Here is a 12,580-nt window from a genome sequence, read left to right as displayed (position 1 = left end):
AAAAAAAAAGAAGAAAAAAAAAAAAAAACAGGGACAGCAAGTTCACAATGTGGCAATGCATGCAGGTTGCAGGTATTCTATGAAGGAAAAGAGGTCCATCAACTCAAAGACAAGGGTCCTTATTATGCTACCCGGTGACCTCACCAGCACCCCCTCCAGAAACACTCATCTTCTCCAAGGTCTGGGCACGATTTGATCACAGTTTAGTCTTCTACAGGAAGCTACAGGACTTTCTACAGGAAGTTTTGTATTTCTACAGGAAACTTCCTGTAGAAGTTTTGGACGGCCCAGAACTAATTGTGTGGGGAGATCTAACGACCAAGGTCCGGCATGGAGGCATGCAAGCTACTATTTTCTCCATCACACACTGTTGTCGCCTCCTTCTACCACCCCAGTTGCCATGCAAAGAAAATACCTGCACAGTCAAAACAGAACATTGAATTATCGGAGGAAGCGCTTCTCAAATGGAAAAAAGATGATACCATGCAATACTTATCAAAGCCATCCGAGGGCCCTGCGATCATGATCGTAATGTCACCGTCTTCGCCATTCAGCATGCACCCGAGGAGGAAAAACTGCTACAGGATATCCTACAGGAATCCCGTAGCAGTTCAGCCAGCTAGAGTGTACACCATCAAGACGCCTGCAAAACATAGAGCGGGCACATGCACCATCCGCAGCCAGGTAATAAGCTCCGTAGCCAGCAGCAGTCTGCGAGGAGGGACCTCCGTGCCTGTGCACGAAGCAGCAACAAGTAAATCCAATCACCATCGTCCTGAAACCTGGAAATCATGTCGCGGCCGCACAGGTAAGTGTCTCACCCTTCTTTCGTCAAATTACATGAATCATACTATGAAATGTTTGCAAGTGTGGGAATGAATGGGTTGAGCAGTCGAATGGCCATTCAACTGGCCACGACGACCAGTCAGATGGTCTAGTCGGATTTGGAAAGTGGCGGTCGTGGCAAGCAAAACGGGGAATAGACACGTGAGAAGTGTCCAGTCGGGGAGAAGCGGCGTTTTAACAGAAATGACGGCGGCAGATCTGCGGAGAATGATGCGGCAGTCAGGGGAACTTGCAGTGGAATGAGTAGGTGACGTCGTCCAACGGTCCGGCAGGGACAGCTCACCCCCACGCCACGAATTCCGCCGAGATTCAAATCCATCGGCTAGATCGCCACCCCACGCATTTATCATCAGCCGTTTTGAAGTCGAGTGAGCATCCGAATTTCTCTGAAGCTCGTTACTCCAAGTCTTCAGCTTGTTCGAATGTCTGGTAGCAGCACAGGAGGCGTAGAACCACTGCCATGCTCCCCAAAACCCGTGCGCTGCTTCTACAGGAAAGCTACGCTACAGGAAGCTCACTGCCACAAGGAAAATTGGTCTCTTCACGTCAAAGGTGGCGAATTGGAAAAGGTAAGCCTAAACCTATTCCTCCCATGCAATTGGTTTCGAGGGTGGTGGAGTCGACGTTCTCAAAAACGTAAAACTACAGTCTGATCATAAAAATTGCAAGCGTTGTCTTCCTTTTGCATGAATTGTCGTCGAAGTATATGTGGGGTTTTCTACAGGATGTGATTTGTAATTAAGCCCTGTTAAGGCTCATCTGTAGATAGTCTTCGCGAATTGTGTGCGTGGAAGAGGCGTAGTTCTACGCTCTGTCCCAAAAGGCTAGTTTTTGATACGCACCCGCCACCTCCAGCTAACATAGCAAGTTTTCACCATGCCGGGTGGATTCGTCAAAAAGGAACCGACCGACTCAAAGAAACTAAGGGAGAACCCTGAGGTGGTAGAACTGTTCACTCATGCGCGATGGATGTCGTTCTACGACAAACTTCAAGGATATGATGATGAGGTGGCAGAGGAGTTCTTGCGAGCGCTGAAGCCAAAATCAAAAACGCTGGCCACCGTCAATTTCAAGGGTTTGAGTCTCAGACTCACCCCACAGTTCATCAGCCGAGTCACTGAGCTCCAAATGGGGGTATCGTGGGACAAGGAAGAGAGGAAATTAGGCCAGAAGGCTAAAAAGGAGTTCTTTCCACCGGAGGAGACATTCTCAGAGGATAAGAACGGGGTTCGCAGAACTAGCTTATAGCCACTTTGGAGCGAGGTCAGCCTCCAAATTATGAAATACATCACATGCGAAGGACGGTTCAGCATTGTATATGGGTACCATTTCTGGCTACTCACAGAATTAAGACATCAGATGGACCTACCTGCAGAAAACAAACTAAGTATTCCCTACTTTCTACTGCAGTCTATGACTGAATGTGCCACCAAGTTAAAAGAAGGCACGCCAGACCAGGTAGCTCATCATGGGCTCATTAAGCTCCTCGTGGAGGATGCACTCCACACATACAAAGTCCCTCTCTCGTGGGAAGCCTTCTGAAATCTGACTAAGGATGGCGATATAAAAATGTTGACTGAAGAGCTTGGTTCCTCCAACAGCGAGGAGAAGGAGTCAGTACCCACAGAGAAGAAGGGAAAAGGCCAAGAACCCACGGCCAAAGCACCGAAGAAAGAGCAAAAAGGGAAACAAGAGAAAAAGGTTGCCGAAGAAAAGGATGACAAATCTACATTGACACCCAGGGAGAAAAGGTTACAAAGTAGGGTGGACAGGACTGAGCAAGTCCACGTCAGCAAAGGCACCACGACAGCAGCCTCAACCAAGTCAAAAAGCAAAGCACCCGCAGTCAAACAAGCTAAAACGGTGCCACCTGTTTCTACAGGAAAGCCAAAACCGGCTTCTACAGGAAGCCAGAAATCAGCTGATACAGGGCCTTCTACAGGAAGCCCTGAGAAAAGAAAACCAAAGGAAAAGAGAGCCGAAATTCTTGCAAGGGAGGCAGCAGCCGTGCTGGCCGCCCTTAGTACACCTCCTAAGCCGAAGGAAAAGTGAAAGAGGGAGATCCCTCTGTATTTTAAAGCCTGGAGAAGTGTGAGAATCAAAACAGGGAGACCACAGCCTCCATCCAGCAGCCCAATTACTATAGAGGATGCCCCTACTTCGCCCAGGGAGAGGTCCCCCTCAAAAATATCGGTCACTTATGAGCGGGGGAGCCCGAAGACAACCACGTGGAAAGAGAGAATGGACAGGTTGGCTTCAGAAGCCCGGCTACAGGATGCTGAGGCTACTCTACAGGAAACCTTAACCTGGCTTAAGGAGACAAAGAGAATGGAGGGAGAGGCACCCTCATCACCACCGAGGGAAGACGAAGTATAGCAACCAAGAGAAGAAGAGAAAGAGCATATTCCGGAGCCTAGTCCCCAGCCAAGTCTGAGCTCATATTATAACTTCTTAGAAGCTGGAAAAATTATACCACAGAAATTCACTGTGCCACTTTTCTTCGCGTTGGAGGAAGAAAGAGTGAGAACTCACACGTGGATGAAAATAGCTAAATCAAAAGGAGTGGCTGATATAGGCCCCTTGGAGGAACAACTCAAGGAGGCAAGAAAGGAATTAGCTATGGCTAAACACGTGGCAAACTGCCAGCGGGTGTTCCTACAGGAAGAGAACGAAAAACTCAGACTACAGCTACAGGAGCTGAAGAAGGAAAAAGGCACATCCTCAGGGGATACTACAGCGGAACCTCAAGGCAAAGAAGGACTACAAGTTGGTCTTGGGGAGCCAACCTCGCATCTACAGGAAGGGGAACTGCAAGCACAAATTGAGATACAAGCTCTCAAACAGCAGTTGCAGCAAAAAGAGGCACAACTGGCTTGCATGGCCAGTTGGGCCATGGATGCTATACAATGCAGATAGCCGGCCAAATCCTATGGCCTGTACCTACGAGACCAGTGGCTGCAATTTTAGATCAACGCATTAGCACAGAGAGGTATCTCCCAGCTCCAAGACCCCCAGCAGTTCACAGCATTATGTAATAGCAGTTCATCAGAGGATAAGGCCAAGCTCTCGGAGTTCTATCTCCATACCTTGGCCCTTCCTAACGTGACTACATGGGATCCCAACACAGTTGTAGGGGATATGCAATTGATGGCATTTGCCTCATGGTTGAAACATGAAGAAAAGAGGGCAACAGAAGTCAAGGAGGTCATGGACCGAGAACTACATGAGCCACTGATGATCAGAGCAGAGCCAGGGGATCCCACTGCGTTGATATCAGCCCACCAATACTTAGCCACCAACCCTCAAACTTTATTGAAATACATGGATCAGCAGGCATAGGCCATAGCACATTTCGAGGATATGGAGCGACTATTAGGGGACAACTGTGTTCATGCTTGCACCCGCCGATGGAACTCATTGTCCCACAGCCTTAAAATCAGAGAATACCATACTCCAACTCGAATGAGGGAAGCTCTAGCACGGGTGCCCCTTTACAAGAAATCCATACAGAACCTCCAAGCCAATTGGATTGGCCTCAAGCTAAGCCCACCTCTGCTATTAGGATTGATGGAAGGTAGCACAGAAAAAGAAGAGAAAAAGCAGTGGGAAGAGGTGGAAAGGAAGGCTGGGTTCCATGCCAGTGAGGAAGAGACCACTTCAGAGGCCTGGGATGTGAGGGTGGCAGTGAAAGCAATGAAGGACGAGGAGCTGGATTAGTTGCTCAAGGATGAGCAATCATTTTAGCTGGGGGTGATGATGAGCCCCAAATTTGGTAACATTTTGGGCTCATTTGGCCTAACTACCCTTGCTCAACCCTTCATTTTTCATAACTTATGCATCATTTTTTAGTATATTTATGTCATTTGTACGAATAAGGGAAGTCACTATTCCTAGGTGGCTAACACGTGCTTATTTCAGGTTTTTTGACATTTAATGGAGCAAAACCACACAGATGAGGGCTAGGAGACAGCCAAGATGGGATTGAGATTTTGTAGGAAGGTTGTCCACATCATTGAATGGCCTTCCTCGTGATCTTCACCCCCAACTCCGAGCTCTGACAGCCACCACCACCGAGTTAGAAGGTAGCCAAACAGATTTTGAGGAAGCAGCAGTTCACTCCTAGTTTGGTCAGCCAAGCCCCACTGATTTAGGAGGCCAGCTTGGGGCCTCGTAATGTATAAATGATAAGGCTGTAGCCTTCGAAAAAGACTTTTGAAACCTTGTTGCACATTCTAGATTACAAGCTGCTAGCTCTGTGTTGCTCTTTTGTAGCCATTATTGGCATGTTATTTGACTTATGATTATTATCTTTTAATGGAAAGCAGGCAGATTTGAGTTTAGTTCTGAGTTCTTAAAGGAGCCATAGCTCTCGGGGTTGGGCCCAACCTGAGAGCCTAAGGCCTCCTTCCTTTGTATTGTTATCTTTCTTTCAGCATTGTATTTCTTTTCCTTTACATGCATTTGGAAACACAGTTTGCTGAGTTAGATTTCTTGGTTAAGTAGGTTAGTTTTATGAGACAGAGATGCTTCAGCAGTTTAGAATAGAATAAAGAGATTGGAGTTGATAAAAGTTCCAAAAAAGGGTTGACTGCACACTCATTTTCACCTCTTTCTAGGGGCTGGAGTTGCAGGCAGTGCTACCCACCCAAAAACATTGTTTTACATGTTCATGCAATCTTTGATGCAATATCTTGTGGTTGTAGAAGTGTCCATGCGTTCAGATCTTTTGGAATGATTCTTTGCTTCAGTACCATGCATGATTTTCCTTAGAAATAACGTTGCTGTTCTTTGGGTTTTATTAAGCAGTTAGAATAGGTTAATAATATTTCGGTTATGTGCAGGACGTGGATAATTTGTTTCGTTTACACTGTGCAGAGCTACTCCCTCACTCTCATGTCCTTCTAAGCCGTGCCCAGGCTAACTACTCATCTCCCAATTAAACCCCTTGTCTCTCAACTATTCTATCACCCTCGTTATTCTACCCTCTTCGGCCTTCCATTCCCTCTGCCCTCTTTAAGACAACCTAGCTTTGCACACCCCCTCTTCATCTCATCTCTCTGTCCTTGAGTCATCACAAACTCCTCTCCTACCTCCCTATCCATCCATGCAGCCTCTTCCACTCACCCATCACCCAAAAATCCGATTATAGAACATCCTGTAGGAATTACTGAACTTCCTGTAGAGATTCTGAACATCCTGTAGAACCCCTGCAGACTTCCTATAGAAGCTCATAAACACGGTTGCTTGGCATCCAAACTTTGTGAAACTCTCTGAAAGGATGTTAGGGACTCCTTAGACCCTCTCTGAGCCTTCCTGACCTCTTCCAAGCATTTCTCCCCTTTGATCTACCCCTGCACAGTAAAGATCCAGTTAGAAGCATATGCATAATAATTCCAACAACTTGAACAAAAATACAAAAATATGTTCTCTTCAGATAAAAGTAGTCTAAACACTTGCATCTCACCTTCATAGAAGTAATGGCATCTCTTTCAGTAGTTTGCATTCCCACCTTTGCATCAGTAGGACTAGCTGGTAGAATTAGGGTTTGCTAGGGTTTGTGTTTCTTGTTGGCTTTCAGTTCCTTTCTGCAAGTAGGTTAATTTCCTTTGAGTTAGCTTTCGTTCATCGGTTAAAAAGCTTCTTCTAAGAGCTCATAGAAGTTGGCTTGAGCCCCTAGCGGACTTGTGCCAGCTGACCAAGTGACAGCTGCGGCAAGAGTTAGTACTTGTGCATACAGCATCGTCGCTTCCAAGTTTGTACGAACTACCAGGTTGATAAAATTAGAGAAGGAAGCTCCAGGAGTTGTAGCATTATTGCTACAATACTGGATCCCACCAAAAGTATAACAAACAGGTTCATTTTTCTCTCTTTTCCCCCACCATTTTTGGCAAGTACCTCTTTATTTTTGACAAGCTTGAGGAGGATAACATTTGCTTGATTATAAGCTCATCCTTCGGATGAGTCCAACTTGGTCTAAAATTCAAACCCTAAGAAGGATTGGTTCGTTCCTGTTTGTAACTGAACAGGTCCTTTACTGTTAAATTTTAACGAGTCCAGTATAGGAGAAACTCGATGTTTTTCAATTTTAGGGAGTCAGAAGAAAAACTTAAGAAAACTCCATGGTTGTCCTTTTTCATAAATTTGTGTCTCCCAAGCCCGAAAAAGTATAAAATAATACTTGATAGAATCGCTTGACCATTACGATCAAGGAGTAATTTTCATAATTAGTGTCCCTGATCCAAAAAAGTAAAAAAGCGATCAAAGACATGTCTTTTTATAACCAATATCGAACTTGAAACGACAAAAATCTGGCAATATTTTCATGTTTATGCGGTCAGAAAAGAGCTATAAGTGGACCGTCTTTTTAATTTCATTTTAACGAGTTTAAAAAGAAAAACTCGGCAATCTTTTCATATTTCACGAGTCAGAAAAGAGCTTAAAGAGGACTCATCCTAGAGGAATGAGTGGTATAAAGGATAGCAACTGGTTCCGGCAATGGAGGAACTGCTCAAAACATGTAACGGTTAAGAGGCTGGATAATAAAACCACTCATAGATGTGGTCCCTCAAGAAGGGTAAACAACCAAGTGAAAGCATATGATCAGCCAAAGAGATGGGGGTGATGGAATGAAAACAACCAAGGCTCATCTAACAGAATTTAGCGGATAAAAAAGGCAATCACGAGATGTAAAACGGGTATGGGTTCATTTTTACACAAGCTTGAACCATAGAGAACTTTGCTTGGATTCAGTTTCATGTTTACACAAGCTTGAAATGAAAAACTATGCTTGTTATAAGTTCGCATGCCCCCAGCATAATGACGCAAAACGAGGTACATGCCCCCCAAGCTTCATTGCATTCAACCAGGTGGATGAAATGAAGGTTTACTTTCAAGATCTTGGAAAGACTTGAGGGAGTTGTTTCATTTTTTAGTGAGGTTGACACAGGAAAAGAAGTATCCTCAAAACCCTTGTTTCATTTTTTAAATGAGCTTGACACAAGATAAGGAACTATGCTCATGACTCCTTGTTTCATTTTTAACGAGCTTGACACAAGACAAAGAACTATGCTCATAAAATCCTTGATTCATTTTTTTAATGAGCTTGACAAAAGACAAGGAACTATGCTCAAGTCTACTCTCTACAATCTACCTAACAAGGAACTATGCTCTAAAATCCTTGATTCATTTTTTAACGAGCTTGACACAAGACAAGGAACTATGATCAAGTCTACTCTCTACAATCTACCTATATAACCTACTGATTCATTTTTTTTAATGAGGTTGACACAGGAAAAGAACTATCCTCATACCTGATTCATTTTTTAGCGAGGTTGACTCAGCAACAGGAACTATCCTCTGACCAACTAATTCATTTTTTAACGAGGTTGACACAGGAAAAGAACTGTCCTCATACTCACTGATTCATTTTTTAACGAGGTTGACACAGTAAAAGGAACTTTCCTCGAGGTATCCTATTTCATTTTTTAACGAGGTTGATACAGGAAAAAAATATCCTCATGACAGCTTGTTTCACTTTTTAACGAGGTTGATACAGGAAAAAACTATCCTCGCGAACTGATTATGGCTTCCAACTAGAAGAAAGACATGTCAATGGACACACCTTGATCATGGCTTCTAAGAGGTCTTCATCAGAAGGAAGAATAGTCCTGTAGAAGGAACACATGTCAAGGGACTTAAAAGGGATAAGAACATCGCATTCAAGTAATCCCATAGAGTTTTCCATGTCAATTACCGGATCTAAATCAAAGGAAGATGAGCAAACAATGAGGGGTTCACTTACATCGGTAATTGAAAACATGGGACCAGTTTCCACATAATTAACTCGTGGCGGGGTAGATACCACTTTAGAATCAGGAACATTTAGGGGTGTCATATTATTGGTAGTTGAAACAAGACTAGGGAATGAAAGTTGGTCCACAGTCACAATATTTCCATTGTGAGGGAAAGACATCATGCGAAAGAGTGTCGATACGACAACTTTCATTGCATAAACATAGTCTCGCCTAAGGAGTAAATTGAAATCCAAGGGACCTTGAACTACCATAAGATCAATACAGACAGTTTTACCTTCCAAGGCAATAGAAAACTTAGGAAGGATCCCTAAAGGTTCACTAATGGTTCTGTTAAAAGCTTTCAGATTCTTCGTAATACGCACAAGTTGAGGGGAACCTAAAGCTTTCCAAGCAGTTGAGGATAAAATACTAACAGAAGCACCTTCATCTACCTGTGTGCGATGTATGTCCCTACCACCAGCCTTGACAATGATTTGGAAAGGGATGGAGGAAGGAAGACGAGGTTCTGTCAATCTATTCCAATCAAAGGAAAAGACCTCAGTACTTGGAGGGGGTTCTATAGAAACAGGTGAAATGCCCCCCAGCATAGAAGAATCTGATGTAACAAGAAGAACCTGAGCAGTATGAAGTTCAGTCTCTAAAGGGAGAGTGGGATCGACCGAATGTGAAATTGAATCGACCACTTGATCAACTAATGGATCATCAACCTGAGTGATATGAGTTTCACTCTCCAATGGAAGAGTGGGATCGACTGTACTTGAAATTAGATCCATCACTCTGTCAGTTGACGGTAGGTTGGGAGAAAGTTTACGATAACCAGTTGGAAATTCTTACTGTGGAATAGTAAGGTTTTCCAACAATTTTGAGGCTTCATCCATGTGAGGGCAAATGTGAGTTTGATGACTCCCTTTGCATAACTTACAAGGAAACTTAACTTTACCCTTTTTCCCAGGAACCTGACTATCACTGGTTGATGGATCAATGGAAAGTTGATGAGATTTTTCTGACCATACTTCCAAGACCTTTGGAATACCAGGACAATTGATAAGGAAGTGGTCACCCTTACAAAGCTTGCAAGGGTATTTGGGTTTACGATGCATGTTGGAGGTTTCCTCAACACAACTAACACTTACAGCCATGGTTGGTTGGTTGACTTGTTTCTTATCTTGCTTCTTATTCTTCTTCTTCTTCCCTTTCTTCTTCTTATTAGCCACCTGGTTACTAGCGTCAAGGCTTTTACCAAGCGAAGAGAAAGAAATGGAGGAAGCAATATTAGGCAAAGAAGGTAAAGGGTCAATAGAAGGTTGGTGATGTTGAGATGGTGAACTCTGTTGAGGTGAAGCATTCGGTTGAGGTGGAACAATTGGAGTATTTGGGGCCAACGAAGTTGAAAATAACCATATCGGTAAACCTATTGTAAATCCAGGTAATGACAAAGTAGCCATATAAGGAGGACCAACATTTCCAAAGTAAGGAAAAATACTAGGATTCTCGTTAAGAAGGGTTCCTTGGTTGGTAAATTCTGGAACAGTTGCCATTATATTCAACTTCTGTGAATTTTATTAACAATTTAAAACTAAAATTAACAATTCACAATTCACACCTAACAATTAAAATTCACAATTCACACCTATGGTCTCTAAAAGTAAAAACAAACAAATTAACACGCGCTATCAAATCTAGGAGTCAAACCACACACAAACAGTAACTTTCCGTACTAAAAACACTAGTTGGTGATGAAATCCAACGTCGCAGAATTCAATACAGAAAGGGCGGTTGGAACAGTTACCCTGAAAACCTGCTTAATGAAACAAACTGGCACAAGTTTCTTCACAAAACCATCTCGAGTGAAGAGAACCCCCCAAAGAGTCCAAGTGAGTATAGTCGACGTCTACTCCAGGTACAGTGGGATCTTCCCTCCACCGTCACCTTAGGAAAGAATCCTATAGATTATGGCCACTAAGGTTACCAACATAAACAAATATACTTGGGGGAACATTCTATGATCTGATACACACGCAAGGGCAGAGTAACAAAGCTCAATCCCCTTGAAGGCTCCTTGACATAATTCAAGGTTTACCAACAAGTGACCCCAGGCTCCTCGACAATGGTCAATCTGAGGTTTACCGTTTTTAATACGTGTATATTTGCTATCGTTCCCAATGAGGAAGGATTGATTACCTCACTGGTTCAGATATGATCTCGTGCTTGACTCCTTTAAGAGGAGCTTCCCAGAGCATAGATGTAACAATTGGAATTTATTTCCTACCACAAGATATAGCTACTTGTTTGTTTTACTGTCTTGGAGAGTTAACTAAAACCTATTCCAAGACACTAGCCTAAGCTAGATTGGTGGAAAGAGCCCTAAAAATGTAAAAATTACTAGATGAATTTTAGTTAAGCATTGTGTTATTTAGGTTGTTATTACTCAAAAGGGTAAATGGATATGAAACCAATGGTGTTATGACCCGACCCAAAACTGAATGCAATCAAATATGATAATGTAATCTTTTCAATTCGATGAATCCTAACTAAAGTAAGGAGAGAGTTTCCATTCACTTCCAACAATGCAAAAAATTGATCACTAAGAGAAAATATAACAAATTCTCTAATGCACTAATTTCATCAAGAAAAACTAATGCAAATCAATTCCAAAACAATTTTTATTTTTTTTGTGTGTTAAAAACAAGCATAAAAATATGTAAATTCAAATCAAAGAAAACTAATCTAAATCTACAATTGATTTTTCAGAATGTAAACTATGCAATTGTAATATATGCACAATTCACTTGAAAAGTATGCAAATGTAATATATGCACATTTTTCATTCATATTCTGAAAATGAGAATTCTAATTATGCAAATGTGATCTATGCAAGAGAATTCTCAAACACAAGATGATTCTAATGTAATCTAAGAACCAATCAAGTGCAAGTCAATAAAATTGGGTGAGAGTTCCAAAGATCAAAAAATAAAAACACTCAAAGAAACTCATAAACAAGGCTTTTTGACAGAACACATGCAAATCTGGGTAGACACTAAAAGCTGAAAATAAAAACTAAACTTAACTGGACAAAAACAATTTAGGTTTTTCAAAAATTTTGACAGGGTCCGCAGGCTTCCGGTGTAACCAGATGCGGTACCGCTCTGTGTAGTAAAGTAACAGTGCGGGGATGTCCACACTGTGTTACAAACAGAACGTGCGGTCCTCTTCAAAATTTCGGAAAAAAACAAAATATACTCCAGATCCTAAAAACTACCCAATCCCACACACATCAGGAAAAAACCAGAAACAAAGAAAAAGTTTCTCAAGTCAAAGTAAAAGTAAAGGCAAAAAACCAAAATTCAAGTCCCCAGTGGAGTCGCCATTTTGTTGGTCGGATAAATCATTTTTGCGGACAAGACCGATCTCCCTAGTATCTACAGATATCTAGCAACAAGAAAAATCTATCTTTCTCTAAATATTGCGATTTATAAATAAAAGCCAAGAGATGTTTTAGACCCTACCTCAAGTCCAACGCTAGTTTGTGGCAGCCACGCTCTGACCGTCCAAATGAGTTTCCTTTTAAAGAACCTGCAAACACAAACAAGCACACATCAAATAACACCTGCATAGCCAATATAATAAATCATATTTATCATGATGATCAAGGAATTCATGAAATAAACCATATAAGACAGCTTATTGAGAAAAATGAACTTGATTGTATTAACTTTAAACAAAGAAGAACTTTACAACCTTGGTGCCTTGATGCTGTACAAGCTCCTCCCAGGGTCCAGCAAGAATATCCTCTACTTTGACAAGCTTCACACCCTTCCCAATGAGATCAAATGGTATGTAATCTCTCCTCTCAAGCTCAATTAGGAAGTCTAAATTCCAACAGCATTTACCCTCAAAAATATTCAACTTTCAACCTCTCT

The sequence above is a fragment of the Pinus tabuliformis genome, chromosome J (assembly GCF_031772625.1).
Source record: "Pinus tabuliformis cultivar Carrire ecotype Pingquan chromosome J, CPIR1, whole genome shotgun sequence".
NCBI classification, from domain to species: domain Eukaryota; kingdom Viridiplantae; phylum Streptophyta; class Pinopsida; order Pinales; family Pinaceae; genus Pinus; species Pinus tabuliformis.
This window is presented reverse-complemented; position numbering follows the sequence as displayed.